Below are 20,945 nucleotides of genomic sequence, written 5' to 3' on the forward strand. Positions count from 1 at the left end.
TTGCCTCTCCAATCTGCTACTTGTGAAATTGATTTTTTTTAATCTAGCTGTAAGATTTTATATTTAACACTATTGAATGTCATCTCATTTGATTCAACCTAATATTCTAGACTGTCAAGATCCTTTTAGGAAGGAAGGAAATAAATATTTATGAAAAACATACTATGTGGAGTCAAGAGGACCTAAATTCAAATCCAGCCTCAGACACTAGCTGTGCGACTCTGGGCAGGTCACTTAACCCTGGCTGCCTTCCTCCCCTCCAAAAAAAAAAAACATACCATGTACTAGACACTGTGCTAAATGCTGGGGGTATAATTACAAGCAAAAGAAAGTTAGTCCCTGTCCTCAAGGAGCTTACTTCTAGTCTGGGAAGACAATACACAAAAGGAGTCTTAAAATCAACGTGGGATGAGGCAAACATGAAGGGACACAGTATAGGGATGTGGAATCCAGAAATCCAGAATCCAGATATTTTGAAATCCAGAAGCCATAGACATGGCCAGGTGGAGAATGAAGGCTGTCTGGTCTGGAACCCTCCACAAAATGGAGGTCCCAGGAAGAACTCACCAATGTGAAAAGGGGGTAGAATATTCCAGAGTGGGTTGGCTCTGGAGATGGTTTGAGTCCCCAAGGAGAGAAGGAATCAGACATTGAGGGAAGCTCCAGGATGAGACAGCAGCAGAGGCATGGTTTTTAAGTCTGGAAAGTTGGGAGCATGACCAGGAGGGGAATGGCCTCTCATAGACCTGGACACATGGGAAATGATTAGCAAAGGATAAGACAGCAACAGAGATGTGATTTTGAAGACCAGGTATCAGGGTCAAATCTGAGCAGTGAATTTTCTATCCTGACTGTCACCCAAAGTGTTAGCTATCCCACCTAGCTTTGCATCATTGACAAACTTGATAGGCACAATATTACTGTTTGACCCAAATTAATGATAAAAAAAAATGAACAGTACAATGCCAAGCACAGATTTCTGGGACACTTCAATAGTGAATACCTTCCAAGTCGGTACCAAATCATTAATGACTACTCTTTGGGTTTACCCATACAACTAGCTCCAGAATCCAGCTAACCATATTATTGCCTAACCCATATCACTCCATTGTGTCCATAGGAATAGCATGAGGGACTTTGTCAAATGCCTTGCTAAAATCTAGGTAAACTATATAGCATTACTTTGATCTACCAGTCCAATGATCTTGTCAAGGAAATGAGGTTATTAAGTCCTCCATCATTACTCTATCCATGTTTCTGTACCAGGCTTGTGATCTGTTTGCATAACTATTCAATTTTCTCTTTCTTTCCAGATTAGTCTACATTATCTTCCAGTAACAAAATAGTCTTTGTTTCTACCTCCACTAATCTTCATCCCCATGCCTCCAATATACTTCTCTTCTCTAGTTGCTGGATTTTTTCACATAAGCATATCTTTTTAACATATAATGCTACTCTATCCCCCTGAATTCTAGGATTCTAGGGTTCAATTATTCTAACTTGTTGATGGTCTCCGATCTCAAAAAATTCCTCTTTATTTGTTAAGGCTCAGCATGTTGAAAATTATTTCCTCAAAAGCCAAAGTGATGTCTTCTACTTCTTGCACATGTTTCTGTGGTGCATAGTGCTAGACTCCATGGCAAAGGGTTGCTCATTATTGTGTTTATTATCTCTTGGCAGTGAAAGCAAATGATCAAAAAGGCTCTAGAACTACAGGAAATAAAAAGCTATTTGTGCCTTCCTTAGTTGCCAAGACAATGCAATTTTCTGATTGATCACAAGATGGCAGTGTCAGACTTCCTTTAAATGTGACTTTCTTTTTTCTAGTGGTTCTTCCCTACTGGCATTTTTCTTCCAAACCGATAAAGCTGGGTTACATATGTGAGAGTTGAAAGAATTATGTACTGAAGCAGCCACTACCATTAGCTTACATTTCTATAACACTTTAACATGTATGAAAAATCTAGGAACAAAGCATCTCAATACTTGATTAAACCTATAATTTCATTGATATGGTTGCTCTTTCCAACAGTCCAAATTTCAATGAATACATATATCAAGGTGGAAAAGAAATCATGCTGAATTAGAATTCAAGATCTGTGCAAATGTTGGCAAATCAGTTAAGTTCTTTGGATCTTAATTTCTTCATCTGTAAAATGGGGGAGTTAGATTAGGGGTCCCTCCCAGCTCCAAACCTATAATTCTGTGCTACTCTTGTCCTTGTTCTTTTGTGAATCTCACACAAAGAATCTATCCAACATGTCTTCCTCTTGGTAACTGCCAGTACAATATACCATATATCTGTTAGCTCTTGAACTCTGGATAAAATATAAACTTCTCTGTTTGGTATGTCAAGGCCTTCATATTCTACTTTGGACTTTTTCTAGGCTGATTTCACATTACTCCTCTACATATGAACAATATTCTAGTCACATTGGCCTATTTGTTATTCCTTTTACACAACACCCTATCTCCTTTCTCGGTACATTCTTATTGCCTATTCTATATACCTGGAATTCACTCCCTCCTCCCTCTGCCTTTAACTCAACAATCCAATACAGATTTGTTAAGTTTACTATTCATCAGGCACTGAGCTAGGGACAGGGGTTACAAACGCACATGAAGCAGTCTCCACTTTCAAGGACTTACATTCTACTGGGGGAGATATGTACAGAGATATAAGACAATATGAAATACAGTACATACAAAATAATTGGTGAGAGAGAGCATTAACAAGAAGGGAAATTAGGAAAGACGTCTTGTAGGAGGTGCTACTTGAGCTGAATCTAAAAGTGATTCTAAGGGGTGGGGGAAAGAGGGAAGAGCACTATTGCTGATGGGAGACAGCCTGTTTAACAATATGAGGAAAGGAGATGGAATACAACATATGGAAAACAGAATTTAGCTGGAATGCAGAGTATGTGAGGTAGGACAATATGAATCTTGAAAAATAGTTTGGAGTCAGATTATGGCAGGTTTAAAATGCCGGACAAAAGCGTTTCTATTTTATTCTAGAAGCAGAAGGGAGCCGCCAAGTCTTCTTAAGCAGGGGAGGGAGAGTGTCACCTATGTGTCTTTAGGAATATCAGTTTGGCACTTGTGTGGAGAATAGACTGAAGAGGAGAAAGAGTGGAGTTAAGGACATCAATTAGTAGGCTATTACAATAGCCCAGGAGACAGGCACACTAGTAATCTGTTGGTAGCACTATGAATTGATCCAGCCATTCTGGAAAGCAATTTGGAAGTATTCTCCCAAAAGTCACATAACTGCAAATATTCTTTGAACCAATGATATCACTACTAGGCATATAGCCCCAAAGAGATTACAGACAAGGAAAACACCCGTTATGCAAAGATATTTATAGCAGCACTTTTTATTATAGCAAAGAATTGGAAATCAAGGGAGTTCCCATCAGTTGAGGAAAGGCTAAACAATTTATGGTATACAAATGTAATTTTTTTAAAAAGTATTATGCTTTAAGAAATGTCAAAAGAAATCAATAGGTTTTTTTGTATAAAAGTATATAACAAGAGAAATACATAAAATCAAAAACTATTTCTTAATAAATGAGATGTCAAAAGATAAAAACAAATAATTCTCAAAAGAATTGCAAATTATTGATAACTTTATGAAAAAGTGCTGCAAATCACTGATAATAAGAAAAATGCAAATCAAAATGAACCTGAGGTTTAACTTCACACCCAGCAATTTAACAAGAATAACAAAAGTTGGGAATAGTCAGTGTTGGAAAGGTTATAGTAGGACAGGCATCCTAATGCATGTTTAGCAGAAGTGTGGATTGATATAAGCATTCTAAAAAAATAATTTGGAACTATTTAAAATGTCCAAAATGTTCACATCCTTTGACCCAAGGAGATCAATGGCTAAAAAAGAAAGGCTCCATATGCGCCAAACTATAGCATCACTTTTTGATAGCAAAAAAATAAAATTGGAAACAAAGTAGATGTCCATTGATTGTGAAATGGCTAAACAAATTATGGCACATGGATGTAATGAAATATTACTGTGCTGTGAGAAATGATAAGCATAATAAATATAGAAAAGCATATAAAGACTTATATGTGAACTGATAAGAATTATAATAACTAAAGTAGGGAAACAGTATACACAATGGAAATTAAAATGGAATGATAAACTGGAAAATAAAATGGAATAATAAACTGGAATGATAAAATGGAAAGGATAAAAATGGAATGAACAACAACTACAAAACAATTGAAACTGAATGTTGAAAAATTGTAAAGTCTAAGCTTGGCTCCAAAGAGACATAAGAAAATGTTGCTAATTGAAAAAAATGTATTATACAGCATGGTTATGGAGTGGGGGTGGGGAGTAATAAAGGGAAGTCTAGGAAATGTACAAACAAAAGTTATTAATAAAAATCTCTTTTAAAAAATTAATGACAAGAAGGTTGGATTCAGAGAAAACTGGGAAGACTTGCTGAAACTGATAAAGAGTGAAGTGAGAAAAATTAGGAGAAGAATGTATACAATGACGACATTATAAAGAAAAACAACTTTGAAAGACTTTAAGAACTTTGATTAATATAATACCCAACCACAGTTCCAGAGAATTGATGATGAAGAATGCTACTGATAGAGAGGTAATGGACATAGAGAATGAGACATTTTTTAAAATGGCCAATGTTTGGATTTATTTTGCTTGACAGGGCTTATTTGTTTATATATACCTATATGTGGGTATATACATGTGTGTATGTATGGATATTTATATATATACATGTGTATGCATGTATATATATATGGAAAAAGAAAGAGAGAGAGAGAGAGAGAGAGAGACAGCAACAGAGACAGACAGGCAGAATTACTCATGTAAGTTATATGAATCTAAATGTGGCTCACAGGGAGGCATTAATAGAAATATCTGGAATATCATTTCCCCCTCTCCAAGGAGATTTGATTCCTACTTGGAGGAAAGCAGGAGATTGGGACCATGAAACTGACTACAGTGCTCTCTCCAAAGAGGGGCATCAGATTAGGATTATATCTATTATAGAGAAAGAACAGATCAATGAATTGGTTGTACAACTTAAAAAAAAAAACTAGAAAAGGAGCAAATTAAAAATCCCCAATTAAACACCAAATTGGAAATCCTGAAAATCAAAGGAGATATTAATAAAGTTGAAAGTAAGAAAACCACTGAAATAATAAATAAAACTAGGAACTAGTTTTATAAAATAAAATAGATAAACTAATAGTATTTTGATTTTTTTTAATTAGAAAACCAAACTACCAATATCAAAAAGGAAAAGGGCAAATTCACCACCAAAGAAGTTGAAATTAAAGCAATTATTTGGAATTATTTTGCCCAATTACATGTCAATAAATCTGACAATCTAAGTGAAATGTATGGATATTTACAAAAATATAAATTGCACAGATTAACAGAAGAGGAAATAGTAACAACCAGCAGGAGGAAATAGAAAGAGAAATTCCATTTAAATTAACTGCAGGCAACATAAAATGCCTGGGAATATACCTGCCAAGACAACCCAATTACAAAACACTTTTCTCACAAATAAAACCAGATCTAAACAATTGGAGAAATATTAGTCGATGAGAAGTGGGTTGAGCCAATGTAATAAAAATGACAATTCCAACTAAATTAATTTATTTATTCAGTGCCATACCAATCAATTTATCTAAAAAAAATTATTGCACTAGAAAAAAATCATGACAAAATTCATCTGGAAGAGCAAAAGTTCAAGAAAATCAAGGGAATTTTTTTTTAATGTGAAAAAAAGTGGCCTAGCAATATCAGATCTCAAACTGTATTAAAAAGTGGTTATCATCAAAACAATCTGATACTGGATAAGTAGAGTGGTGTGTCAGTAGCATAGATTAGGTGCAACATACACAATAATAAATGACCATAGTAATCTAGTATTTGACAAACTCAAAGATCCAAGATTTGGGGACATGAAATCACTATTTAACAAAAAATGTTAGGAAATTTTAAAGCAGTTTGGCAGAAACTAGATAAATACCAACATCTCACATTGTATACTGAGATAAGATCAAAATGAGTATGTGATTTAGAAATAAATGGTGATATTATAAGCAAATTAGGGAAATGTGGTATATTTTGCTCATTAGATTTGTGGATAAGGAAAGAATGTATGACCAAAAAAGAGAGAAAGAGCATTACTGGATATAAAATGGTTAATTCTGATTATATAAAAATTTGAAAGTTTTTGCATAAACAAAATCAATACAGCCACAATTAGAAGAAAAGCAGAAAACTAGGAGAGAAGTTTCTCTAAGGCCTCATTTCTCAAATATATGGAGAACTGAATCAAATTTATAAGAATACAAGTCATTCCTTAGTTGATAAGTGCTCAAAGTATGTAAACAAGCAGTTTTCAGATGAATAAATCAAAGTTATCTAGTTATATGAAAAAAATGCTCTAAAGCACTATTGATTAGAGCAATGCAAATTAAAATAACTGAGGTACCACCTCACACCTATTAGATTGGCTAATATAACAGAAAAAGAAAACAACAAATGTTGGAGAAAGTGTGGAAAAATAGGGACACTAATGCACTATTGGTGGAATTGTGACCTGATTCAACCATTCTGGAGAACAATTTGGAACTATACCCAAAGGGCTATAAACTGTGCATACTTTTTAACCCAGCAACACCACTACTAGGACTGTTCCCCCAAAGAGATAAAATAAAAAGGAAAAGGACTCATAATTACAAAAATATTTCTAGCAGCTCTTCTGTGGTAGCAAAGAATTGTAAATTGGGGAATGGATGAACAAGTTGCAGTATATGATTGTGATGGAATACTACTGTGCTATAAGAAATAATGAACAGTGGGGCAACTAGGTGGTGCAATTGATAGAACTCTGGCCTTGGAGTCAAGAGGACCTGCGTTCAAATTCATCCTCAGACATTTGATATTTACTAGCTGTGTGACCCTGGGCAACTTACCTAACCCCAACTGCCTCACCAAAAAGCAAAATAATAATAATAATATAGTGAGCAGGATACTTTCAGGAAAAAAAAAAACTAGAAAGACTTGCATGAACTGATGCAAAGTTAAATGAGCAAAACCAGGAAAATATTGTACACAGTAACAGCAATATTGCATGATGATCAACTGTGAATTGCTTAAGCTTTTCTTAGCAATGCAGTAATATAAAACAATTCCAAAGGACTTATAATGAAAAATGTTATCTAAGTCCAGAGAAAGAACTGATGGCATAGGAATACAAATTGGAGAATACTTTTTTTAAACTCTCTTTATTATTTTTGTCTGTGTGTGTGCATGTTTTGCAACATGACTAATATGGAAATGTTTTTCATGTCTATACATGTATATCAAACTGCTTGCCTTCTCAAGCAACAGAAGAGGAAAGGGAAGAAGGAAGAGAATTTGGAACTCAAAAAAAATTGATGAATGTTTTTGTTTTTTTTGTTTTTTTTGTTTTTCAAAAAAAAGGACTATATCTCCTGGCATTCCCAAATGCTGCTAGTCTAGTCTAGGAGAAATTATTTCATTATTAGGTTCAAACCATTTTCCTGGTTACTATACCCTAAAGAGGAAGAAATGGCCCAAGCTTAAATCAGAAGACCTGACCCCTAACCACAAAATACTAGTTAGAAAAGGATCATCACAGAAAGTGAATAGACCCCTTTTTCCAAGAAGATAGCAAACAAGAGTCAGAGAAATCATATATATATATGTATGTATGTATGTATGTATGTATGTATGTATATACATATTAGAATATACCAGACAATACACAAAGTGTACACAAAATGAATAAGATTTCCCACTAAAAAGTGAGATTATCTCAACAGAGAGACAGAAAGAGACAGAGAAATAGACACAGACATGCAGACAAAGACAGAGACTAAAAAAGACCAAAAAAAAAAACAAGAGAGATACAGTCAGAGAGAATCCCTGGTCTTACCAGAGGAGAAATTTCCCAAAATCTCTATTAAGGCAAGCAAGAAATCAGGAACATTTGGGGAAGGATTTCTGCTTCCTAAAATCTTTCCTCTTCTTCTGAGGGTCTCTCCCTGAAGAGATCTGAGGGTGACTATCTCTAAAAGAGAAAAGCAAAAAGGTGTCTACTTTCCCAAGCTCTCACCAATTCTGCTTCTCACAGAGGCACAGAGAGTAATCTTTCTCTCCATTAGTGCTGAGAGCTTATGCAAAGGCACCAAGCTTGAACCTCAGGTTACACAAGGAAAGATTGTTGTTGTTGTTGTTTTTATTTCAAGGGGAATTTAAAGAGGAGATGAGGGTTATCAATACAAAAGAAGAAAAGAAAGATGAGGATCTATTGAAACATTTTTATGAATGTACAGAAGAAAATAGAAGTTCAGAAGGTACAGATGAGCAGGACAGTTTTTAAACTAATACATTGAATGTCATATATACACATATTTATTCTTTTTTTAAAGGAGTCTGTACATAATAGAGATTCTTAGTTTCATATTCAGTTTTCTTTTCCTGCTCTTTCTAAATGGAAATGCTTACTTTTGTTGGTGTTTGTCAAGTTCAGAATAACAAAAATTTTAAAAATAAACAAAGTGGTCCAGGAGAGAAGTAATTAGGATTAGGGTGGTTATCATGTGAGTAGAGAAAAGTGGATGGATATGAGAGATGTTATTGAAATAGAACGAATGAGACAATAAATTATTGGATGAAGGGAAGTAAAGAAAAAGGAATAGTTGGAAATTATTCTGAGATGGTGAATGTTTATGACTATCAGAAGAAATATTATTACTAGATATACAGATTTGGGAGTCATTTGCATAGAGGTGATAGTTGAACATGTGACAAGATCCAAGGGATAAAGTTTGAGAAATAAGAGAAAGTCCAAGACAGCGCTCTTGAGTACACCCACATGTAGTGGAAAGGACAGGTAGAACAATTATGAAATTAAAAGAGTAAAAAAAAATCAATGAGGAGTGTCAAAGAACATGGGCTAGTCAACAATGCCAAATACTGCAAAGAAGTCAAGAAAGATGGGGACTAAAAAATGGCCATTGAATTTAGCAATTAAGATGTTATGTATTCTCCAATTGTTAAAAGGGCAAAGGATATGAACAGGTAGTGTTCAAAGAAAGACCAGTGTGAACTTACACTACCTATACCCAATTGGGAAAAAAATGCTCCCAAATCACTAATAATTAGAGAAATACAAATTAAACAACTCAAGTTCAACTTCACATTTATCCAATTGGCAAAATTGACATATGTTGGAGGGGTTACAGGGAAACACTTAAATTAATGCATTATTGGTGAATTTGTATATTGGTCTAACTATTTCAAAAAATAATTTGGAACTATGCCTAAAAAGTTACTAAGGATCATGTGGCCAACAAGACAGAGGACTAGACATTTTTTCCAGTCTTCCCAACCTCTCAAACCTTCACAAAATAAGAATAATGTATAAGAGACAAAGCAATCTCAGCTCTCTCTGTTGTCTAAGATACCAGGAACCCAAAGGAAGTGGATAAATCAATGACCTAACAACTAAGAAGACTATTCCTTAACCCCTAAGACTTGCTCACCATACTCCAGCAGCAAGACTATACAAACCAACCTATGGACTTGCCACAGAATTCAGATCTACCCCTTTCTTCACCCAGTACCCTAAAAATCCAGATGGCAGAAGTTTGCTCAGTCTGGGAAGGCAGCAGGGCTACACTTTATACTTCAACAGAACTCAGTCAGAGAACTGAAGAACAGGGAAAACTGAAGCAGGACACTGTGTGTGGCTATATGGCACTCCAGGCTTAGGCCTGAAAGAACCCAGTATACTGCTCAGGGCAGTTCTGCCCCTCCAGAAGTCACTTAAAGACTGGCTAGTGAAATATTTATTGCCCAGCATGGGAGGAGACTAAACCAGCTTTGAGATCCAGCCCCAAGAGAAAACAATCAAAGGAGAGAGACTTAGAAAGGGGGTAATAAGGGCAAACAAGGGGAAAAAACTGAAATTATCAATATATTATCTTCTCATATATGCTTGCTCAATGTAGTTATTCCCACACTTGGGAAAGTAGCAATGTTGATCAGTTTTATTATATCCATTTCTCCAATAAATGCTGTATGGAAAAATAATTATTTTTCTTTTCAATTCAAATGAAAATGCAGCTATTTTGGAAAGCAATTTGAAATGGTATTAATAAAATTATTTAAAAACCAATACCCTTTGACCCAGAAATACCACTGCTAACCAAACACCCCAAGGAGGTCAATCATAAAAGAAAGGTACTATATAAATAAAAATATTTATGGCAACACTTTTTTTTATTAGCAAGGAAAGAGAAATGAAGTAGATGTCAATCAAATTGGAAATGACTAAAGAAATAGTAGTATGTGAATGTAAAAGCATATTATTGTACTATAAGAAACAATGAATATGATAAACATAGAGAAGTATGGAAAGACATATAAACTAATTCAAGGTGAAGAACCTGTAAAATATAATTATCCCAACAATGTAAATAGAAAGAACAACACTGAAACAATCAAAATTGAATTCTGTAAAATGTAATATCCAAACTTGGCCCCAAAGAAAAAAATATAAAGAATATATCTCTATCCCTTTTTTGTAGAAGTGGGAGGACTATGGATGCAGAATACTGAATTTAACATCACACTTGGCTGATGAGTTGATTGGTTTTTCAGGACTGTTCTCTTTTTAAACTTTTTAGACTCTGTGATAAGAGCTAACTCTCTGGAAGGAAGAATGCATTGGGAAATACAAATTATGTAAAAACAAAAGATCTCAAAAAATTAATTAAAATGAAATTTATACTTGGTTAGGAAATATTTAAGAATACTGTGACACTTGTTGAAATAACTTAAACACCCTTGAGATATATCAAAACCAGGGCTCAAGGTCAGTTATTTCTCAATATTAGGGTCTAATCTTCATTCATAATAGCACTAATCTCTTCCTCCATCCAACTTCTACACCTCCCTCCCCACCTCTTGATACCCTGCCACTCAATCTTAAATAGGTTCCCCACTATGGTTCTCCCAACTTCATCCCTTACAAAGCTACCAGCTCCAAGAACTATGGAAATCTTCAAACCCGTTAACCTTCCAGTCTCCTAAGAAAGCAAATGAGAAGTTACATTTACAGAAAGAAAAACTGAGATCATTGTGTTTGACCAAAGTTTTGTTGCCTATGTTGACTTAATTTACATTGTCATAGTCATTGTTTATACCATTCTCTTGACTCTGCTCTCATTCTGCATCACTCAATATAAGTCTTCCCATTTTCCTCTGAATTCTTTATTTTCATAATTCTTTATTATACAGTAATATCCTATTACATTCATAAGTTGTAATTTCTTCACAAATTCTCCAGTCATTTGCAAATATTTTGTTTCCACATTTAACTTATACTGTTGGGCAGCTAGGTGGTGTAGTGGATAGAGCACAGGACCTCAGTTCAAATCCAGCCTCAGACCAAACACTTGACACTTAACTAGCTGTGTGACCCTGGGCAAGTCACTTAACTCCAATTGCCTAAAATAATAATAATAATAATAATAATACTGTTATCAAAAACTTTTTTGCAACTGAGTTTTTCTTGCTGTCACTAGATAGTTTGCTTTTAGTCACTAACCTTTCCAAAGCAAAAACCCTTACAGTCATTATGGCCAGTATTCTGCTCATCTTAACTTATCAAGAGAAAAGATTCCCTCCAGGTCTGCACCTCATCCAGGCTTCACTATACTTACTTGAACAAGAAAGCAGACTAGGGGCCCTGAGAGAGAGGACCTTCTTGAGCTCACTTCTGTCTTGTAGCCTCCTTCATTTCAGCCATCTCCTACTCTGAAGTTAGTGTCTCAAATCTTCATTTGTAACTTCTGTTTCTTCCTAAGCACTGTCATCATTTGATTTGTCTGCCCTACCTAAGGGCAGACAAATCTAAATCTGAATCTCATAATTGTCCCTCTGGGCATGTCCCACAGACCTCCAGCTGGGAATTTTTTTTTTCAGGTGGAGACAGTGAGATACCAGTTCAGGGAAGATGTGGCTGTGCTCTTTAGTCACTACCTCAAAAGTTATGGATGCACCATCATAGCTTCTCTCAAAAATGGATCATAAATCTGTTACTGGCCTTCCAACTAGTCTTTGACCAAGACACTTCATCTCCCCACTTTGTGCATTTTCATTGACTGTCCTCCATGACTGGAATTCTCTCCCTCCTCACTTTTACTTCTGGGCTTCCCTGGCTTTTTCAAGAGCCAACTAAAATTCCATATTCTACTAGAAGGCTTTCTTGATCTCCCTTATTGCCTTCCTTTGGTTATCTCCATATACATACATATATATATATATATATACACACACACACACACACACACACATAGATATATACATATATACATATACATACATATATATAATGTATATGTGTGTGTGTGTGTGTTATTTGTACTTAATTGTTCACATGTTGTCTCCCCCTTTTGACTTGGAGTTCCTTGAGAGCTGGGACTTTTTTTTAATCTTTCTTTATATACCCAGAATTTAACATTGTATCTGGCCTATAGTAAGTGCTTAATAAATGCTTGTTAATTGACTGACTGTTACTCATGAAATTGTCTAAACTTTTTTTCCATCTTGTTTACATATTCACACTCCCTTCAAGATAACTAACAGACTTTTAAATGTTTACTCCACTTTTTGTTTTTTTCTTGGTTCCTGTATTTAGGAAATTTGACTTGATTTACCGAAGTTCCCTTCTCCATTTCCTTTTAATAGTTTTGGAATCACAAATGTAGTGGAAAGAGGACTGAACTAACAATCTGAAGAACTAAGTTCTAGTCTCAACTCACTTACTAATGACATGACTTTAGGCAAATCATTTAACCCTTATGGGTATCAATTTGCTCATTTCTAAATTGGGGATCACAGGATGTAGAAATGTTAATAAAACCTTCATTTTACATGGCAGGGCTACTTGAACCATGTCCTGTCAGAGATGTTGCCCAGGAGATCATGACACTGGAGATAAATGACCACTGGTCATGGAAGTTTCCCAGCATTTCTGATTCCTTAATCCCTGGGGGAGTTTTGCCCTAATCTTGGAATTGTGGGATGGCCCTACTTTAACAAGCTAGCCCCTCCCAACCTAAGGAAAGGTGAGGAGGGGAAGCCAGTGGGGGGAGCTAAAGCATATAGAAGTTGGAGATGTCAACCGGACTGAAATTGACCTCTAACCTGTGGGTGGTGGGAGCTGAACAAAGCTGGCTAGAGATAGAAGCATCAGGAATCAAACAGATGTTTAATTTCAAAGTGAGAGAAATTACTTACAAGCAAGAACTCATGGGGAAGGGGAGGAGTGAGGCAATTTAGGGAGACCTCAATGCTTCTACCTATGGCTATGAAGTGAGCTGAAACCTTGACAATGAGGAGGCAACAGTAACAATGTGACAAATTTGATGCATAACAGGGCTTCATGACCAGAAGCAATTCTGGGATTTTGTTGTGGCCAAGATCATCCAGAGGGTGAGCTCAAAGGATTGTTGTTATGCCAAGCTCAGGTCACAGCCTGCTTGCTGGGCCTTAGCTCTGGAAAACAGGATATCTCCTAATATCTTGACAGAGAAAAATAATAGGAGTAACATTGACAGAGAGATAATGTCCAGGAGCTTGAAATTAGAAACAGAATAGGGCAGATGGGAAACAACCACCAGAAGTTCGTCAGCACTGAAGTCATAAGGCTGAGATGGTGCAATTGATGCGTGCATGAGACATGGAGCACATTTATTGTTTAGGATGCCTGAACTGTGCTGATGATCCTTAATTCTCCCCCTCCCTTTTTTCCTCTCTCTTTGGAAAAGGTAGGAACGCAATTCCTCCCTTGCAGGCAAAAGAAGCTCATTCACTTTCCTTAAAAATTATTTATTTTTTTTAGTATGTTTTTTAAGACAATTGTGTTAAATGCTATTAAGCACTGCAATGTTAATTTGTGTGTTTCATTGCTGAATGCAGCTAGAGGAAGGCAATTGGGGAATACCTGGGAAGGTGGAGGGAGAGAGAGAGAAAAAAAAGGAGAGGGAAAGGGCAAGGAAGAGGGAGAGGAGGAGAGGAATCAGCAGCATCTGGGGCTACCCAATTGGCTGAATGCTGATACTAAAACAAGGCCTGAACAATTCTCCCCAGATTTGGTTTGACAGAAAGGACCCTTCCAGAAAAAAATGAGTCAAGGGAAGTAGCTGGATGTAAAGTCATGCCCAAAGGGAGAAGTAACAGAACGGAGTGAAAGCAAATTAGAGTGACTGACAAGCCTTGCTCACTAGGCATAATACCAAGCCACTGTTTGACATAAAAAGAAATGAAAACCCAGAGGGGTTAAGTGTGTTGTCCATAGTCATAAAAATGCTAAGTAGAAGAGTCTCAATCCCAAAATCCCACTCTCACTTCAAATTCATTGTTCTTCACATTATACTACATTATCTGATTCCAAATCTGTGTTCTTTTTACTATACTATGCTTCCTTTGAATAAACAAATACACACATATGTTTAGTTCAACTCAACAAACTTTTGTTAAGTGTTTGCTGTGTGCAAGACACTGCTGAGCCCTGAGGATAGAAAGACAAAAATGAAACTGTTCTTGGCTTCAAGGAGTTTACATTCTACCAAACTGATACAATATGTATGCAAGTGAGTTCAGTGGGGATCTGGCATATGTACAGACCCAATCAGTTTGCTAAGATGGCATTATTTACATGGAAAAGATTAGAGAACTGCTTATGGGAGAAATCTGAGGATTGGAACATGAGTGAACATTCCACAACTGTTTCCAGTTGGCCTTCCATACGCTTGGGGGTAGCATTTTTACATTGACTGTATAGTGGGAACTATTGCATTTTTCAAAAGGGCCTACCACCTGCCATGGGTTTGGTTGTTGTTTGGTTGGGTTTTTTTAATTGCATTTACAACTGTGGAATTGAAGTGATTCCTTCACTAATGGCTTCCTGGGAGAAAACCATGCTGTGAGAAGAGCTATGAGGTCTTCCCTCCCTTCTTCAATCCCTCTCCCTCCCCCCTCTTCCCCACCATGAGGCCAAATGACTGACAAGAACTAGGCCTAGGACCTTGGCCTTTCCATTTGTTCTTTTCCATTCTAGGTTCAAGGAGTGGAGTCTCTGATCTGCACCAACTAGGAGCCCAAGCCACAGAGATCTGTGAATTCAGGCATTCAGGCCAAGTATTCAGGCCTGACATCAATGTCAAATGTGAAAGTGAATTTGATAGAACCAATGCTATGTAGAAACTAAGCTAAGTTGTGATCCTAATCCAACTCACCTATCCAGAGGCCAAGGTAGTATGGGTGGATTTTGTCCCCCGGGTACTGGTAGAAATGTTTGTATATTTGTTCTTGCTATACCTTTGAAGTAAACATTCCTTTGTAAAAGCTATTCAATATTAAGTGGCTAAGTAGAACTGGGGTGCTAGTTGCTGACCCCCTAAAATTTGTGGGAACACAACAAATGGGGGCTTCAGCTGATGACAAGGAGAGAGAAAGAGATGGAAAGACACCACCACTCCCTCAGGGTACCAAAAAAACCCTGAGGGAGAGGATATAATAGAACTAGCCATGAGGGAGTAGGGCCAGAGTATTCTTGTTACATAAATAAGTTCAAAATATATATAAAGTAATTTCAAGACACTGCTAATTGCTTGGAGATGCAAGAAAGAAACCTCAAGAAGTAGCAGCTAGGTTTTGATGAGAGCTAGGGATTGTAAGAATGCAGTACATTTCAGACATGAGAGGTTACTTGTCCAAAATCATGGAAGATCATAGATGAGGATTAGCCAGCAGAACAGTCCAACTGGAATGAAGACTGCATGAAAGGAATTAATAAAAATAAGACTATTATGGTAGGAGGAAGTTAGACTGTGGAGAATTTTAAATGCAGTCTGAGGATTTTTTGTTTTATCCAAGTGACAATAGTGAGCCATGAAAAATTTTTCAAGGAGGGAGTGGTGTAATCAGGTATTTTTAGAAATATCAATTTGACACCTGTGTGGAAGATGGAATGGAGAAAAGACAGGGATTGAAGGTAGGGGGACCACTCATGATCCTATTACAATAACCAGATAAAAAATGATTGGGGTCTGAAGTTGTACTAGTAGAAAAAAAGTATGGATATAAGAGATATTGCAGCAGACCTCACAACAATACTAACTTTAGAGGTGAACTTTGTGGGAACAATGTTATGTAGAAACTGAGCTAAATTGTGAACCTAATCCCACCTACCCACCCAAAAACCAAAGTGGTATTATGGGATTATGAACTCAAGGTATTGGAGTGAAATGTCTGTATAATTGTTCTTCTATATCTTTTAAAAAAAATATTACTTTGTAAAAGCTACTCAATGGGTAGAGGAAAAAGGATAAAGTTAAGGCTGACTCCAAGATTGTGAACCTGAGTAACTGGAAGGATGGTGGTATCACCAGAAGAAACAGAGAAGGTTGGAGGAGGAATGGGTTGGGGTAGATCTAATTTGGATATATTGAGTTTAAGAGACCTATGGGAAATCAGGAGGAGATATACGGTAGGTAGCTATTAACATGCTACTGGAGTTCAGGATAGAGATTATGATTGTATATACAGCTTTCATAATTATGTATATAGAAACAATAATTGAATCCATAGGAATGGGTGATACTACCAGGGAGATAGTATAGAAAGCAAAAAGGAGAGGATCCAGGACTGAACCTTGGGGAAAAGCCATACTCAAATGAGGAGGAAGAAGGAGAAAAGGAAGAGGAAGAAGAGGAGGAAGATAATCAAAGGAGAATGAGAAGGAACAGTCAAACAGATAAGGAAGAAAACTAAGAAAGTCAAGGGAGAAAAAAGTGTTTGGAAGGAGAGGAGTAACAACAGTATCAACTACAGAAAAGTCAAAGATGATGAGAACTGAGAAAAGATCGTTGGATTTATTTAGCAGTTGAGCAATCAGCAATAATACTGAAGTGGCATTCTCAATCAAATAAAGGGGTTGGAATTCAGATTGCAAGGGAATGAGAAGTGCATAGAAAGTGAGGAAATAAAGGCAACAGAGGTAGGCAATCTTTCTATAAATTTGATTATGAGAGAAAGAAGAATATAGGATGTTAGCTTGAGAAAATGATGAGGTGAACTGAGGGAGTTTATAAAGGATGAGAAGAATTTCGTCATGTTTATGGGTAGCAAAAAAAATCAGTTGATCAAGAGAGACTGAAGGTGAAAGAAAGGAAGGAAATGATAGAGGCAGAATTTTTCCAGAGGAGATGAGAGGAAAGGGCTAAAGAGTATAAATGGAGTGGTTAACTTTAGCAAGGAGAAGGCCCATTCATCAGAGATTGAAGTAAAGGAAGAGAGGATAGAGAATGATGAAAAAGGATTTTGAGATGTGGAATTACAGAAAATCACAGAATTTGAGAGAAAGAATGGACTTCAGAGCCATCTAGTGCAACCTATTCCAAAAGGATTCTCCACTATACATAACATACCTAACTAGTGGTTGTTCAGGCTCTGCCTGAAGAACTCCAAGGAAAAGGAATCTATCATCTCTCTAGAGAGCTTGTTCTATGTTTGGACAGTTCTGATTTTCAGAAAGTTTCTCCTGATATTGATCCTAACTTTGCCTCTTTACAGTTTCTAATCACTATTCCTACAACTTTCCTCTTGGGCAAAATAAAACAACTCCTCATTATAACCCTTCACGGAAGGAAACAGTTCATATTTGATGGCCTTTGTTTTCTCATTTAAATAGGAGTCCAAGTTCTCTGCTGAGAGGGAAAGAGGAGGAAATAGTGTAGGAGATCTGAGGAGAAGATTTAAAATAAAAAGTATAGATAGTGTGATCAAAACTCAATAGGAGAGAAATAAATACCTTCCCTGTTTCCTTCCCAGAGTTACATCCAATGGCTAGCAATCTAACTTCTATTAGAAGAGAAGCAATGTAGACTAAACTATAAGCCAGGAGTCTATGAAAAATGCCAAGAAATTACCCACCTTATGAACCAGATGATTTTGGTATTAACATAACCACAAGCCCTAGGGGATGGTAAAAAAAAAAAAAGCAATGCATAAAAAGGAAAACTCAATTTTCTTTTTTCCCATTATAATTTAAAATATTTTATTATCACCTTCAAATGAGTAAGAAAGCATGAAGGTGTCATGTCCAAGACTGTCATAAGGGATGTCCTATGCAAGGTGCACATGGGAAGTCCTCCATATGTTCCTGTTTTCAGATAATATTGTGCTAACTACATTATCTTTAGAACTTTACAAGGCCTCCTCTATTATAGTCATGAAAACCTGAAGGTAATAGGCCTAATAATCTTCACAGGAAAAACTAAATGAATGAAAAATATCTCTTGTCCATACAAAGACCTACGATTGAATGACCAATTCATTGGGTTAGTTCATCTGTGTGTGTGTGTGTGTGTGAGAGAGAGAGAGAGAGAGAGACAGAGAGAGAGACAGAGACAGAGACAGAGAGAGTTAGAAGTACTGTAGATGAATAATGACTTGGGTCCAGAAGATGTGAATAGGACAGATTATATATGTGAGACTGTACAGTTCTTTAATAATTCCAACTGACTTCTGACACAAAACCCCTTATTTTTAATACAAATTCTCTTCCATGTAAAGGCAACATGAAATAGTGAATAGAGATCTCACCCCAGAGTCAGGAGGACTTCAAGTCCTGCTTCTAACACATACTATGTGACCCTGGACAAATCACTTGAATTCTTAGTGCCCCAGGTTGCTCTCTAAGACATTAAGTTGCAAAAAAGTTGCCACTCTGCATTAGTAGAATAAGCTCCTCATTGGAAGCACCCTGTGAAAATCTGGATTCAAAATCAAATTCTCCCAGTAATGTAATTTTGATGCATTGGAACAGTTTTCAAAGAATCAGGATTGCAGGTGACTCAAAAAGCAATGGAAAGATGCATGATAGGTATAAGTAGGCTGCATCATACGTCCAAAATGTGACACCTACAAAAAGTTTCTTAATGGATAGTAGAAAATGTACAATCAGAAAAGGTTTCTAGATTAGTCATGTAGGGAAAGAGTGAGAGATGACAGATGGCTACTCTCTGAGTTCTGTACTGGAATCTATAACACGTAAAAAGACACAGAGAAAAACCTTCAGCATGCTTAATAGAAAAGCTTTGCAGTATCTATGTGAGAACATGAAAAAGAATCATTCAGTATGTGAAGATGTGGGTGAGTGTCTATCTGTATCAATGGAGGAAGTATGACATTAATAATAATAATAATAATATCATTTATAGAGAAGTTTACAAATCACTTTACAAATATTTGAATTTGCAATGTGATTTGACCCTCACAATACTCCTATGAGGTGGGTGCTATTATTATCTCCATTTTACAGTTGAGGAAACTGAGGCAAACAGAAGTTAATCAACTTGCTGAGGGTCCCACAGCTAGTAAATGTCCAAGGCTGGATTTGAACTCAGCTCTTCCTGACTCTAGGCCCAGTGGTCTAATTGGGTTAGGTCTAACTGCAGTGGTTAACTGCAATACTATCACAGATCCATTGAAGTATTTGAAATAACTGTGGCTAGAGAAACTAAATTTAACTCTCACCAGTCACTATGCATATGCACAGTTCAAATCACAGCCTGGCAGACATCATGAGATCTCCAGCAGAAGGATGAGACAGAAGTCAGTTAACATTAGTACAAGAGCTATTTTCCTGCTTACACCTGTGAAGGCTTTCTTTGAAAGTAGATACAGAGGCCAAGAACTCTGGTAATAATGGAGATGGTTAAGGAATTCAGGAATCCATTTCTACTTCTAGTGTCTCTGATACCTAGTTGAGAGGAGGTGGAAAGGGGTCCTTGGCTTGTAATAGAGCTCCCCTTGATTATTCTCTATAATGTCTCACTTCCATCCCTGCCCTTTCTCTATACACAGGTTAAATTATTTTTTTCCTCTATTAATCATGTAATAACCAAATCAAGTCCCAATTTCAGTGAGATCAGTCAAGGGAGAAGTTTTGGTAGGATGCAAGAATTAGCACCCCATATATACTCCTCTGTCCACCTCACATAACCCCCCCCCCCAAAAAAAATAACTAGCCAGGATGAATTACATAGGCTTGAGGAAGAATTGCACAGTTGTCGGGGGAGTATAAATACAGCCTGTGAGTTACAGTCTCTGGAGACCCTGTATTCAGAAATTCCAGATAGGAGAGGCTCTGGGGGTTGCCAGTTTCTCCCTCATCAATTCCACAGCAGCATTACCCAAATATGTACCCAACAAGTCAGGGTCCTGGTACATATTACCAGGGCTCAAAGTCTCTAGTTCTACAGTTATGAAGTGTGAGCTCCGATTAGAGACATTAGAAGAAAAAGCAGCCCACCAACAGGGAAAAGAAAGACACAGAAGCTGCCCTGGAGTAGGGCCCTCACTTCAAAATCCCATACAAATCCACAGACAAATTTATCCTTACTGCAAACTTACCAGTCCCCAGAGCTCCTTGGTACAGAAAGCAAGCCCCGAGTCTAAGGAAACCACATCAAAATAAATTGTAAGATTAGTAGTACCTGGTGTTGGGAACTACCTTGCTCACCGTCCACCCTCAGACACAGACACTTTAGTGAAATTGAGAGAATGGTTTTTAGAAACCTTTTTTGGGGCAGAAATAAGAAAACTTGAGTAAGAAAATGGAGGAGGAGGAGGAGGAGGAGGAGGAGGAGGAGAGAGAGAGAGAGAGAGAGAGAGAGAGCAGAATCAAGGCTCTCCTCCCCAACTCTCTCCTGCAATAATAGAAATAATAGAAATATCCCCTGTCCTCTCCTCTCCTAACTCCGAAAGCAACTTCTTCCTCCCTCCCTCTCTCTCCCTCTCTCTCTCTCTCTCTCTCTCTCTCTCTCTCTCTCTC

The sequence above is a fragment of the Vombatus ursinus genome, unplaced genomic scaffold (assembly GCF_900497805.2).
Source record: "Vombatus ursinus unplaced genomic scaffold, bare-nosed wombat genome assembly UNPS02000580.1, whole genome shotgun sequence".
NCBI classification, from domain to species: domain Eukaryota; kingdom Metazoa; phylum Chordata; class Mammalia; order Diprotodontia; family Vombatidae; genus Vombatus; species Vombatus ursinus.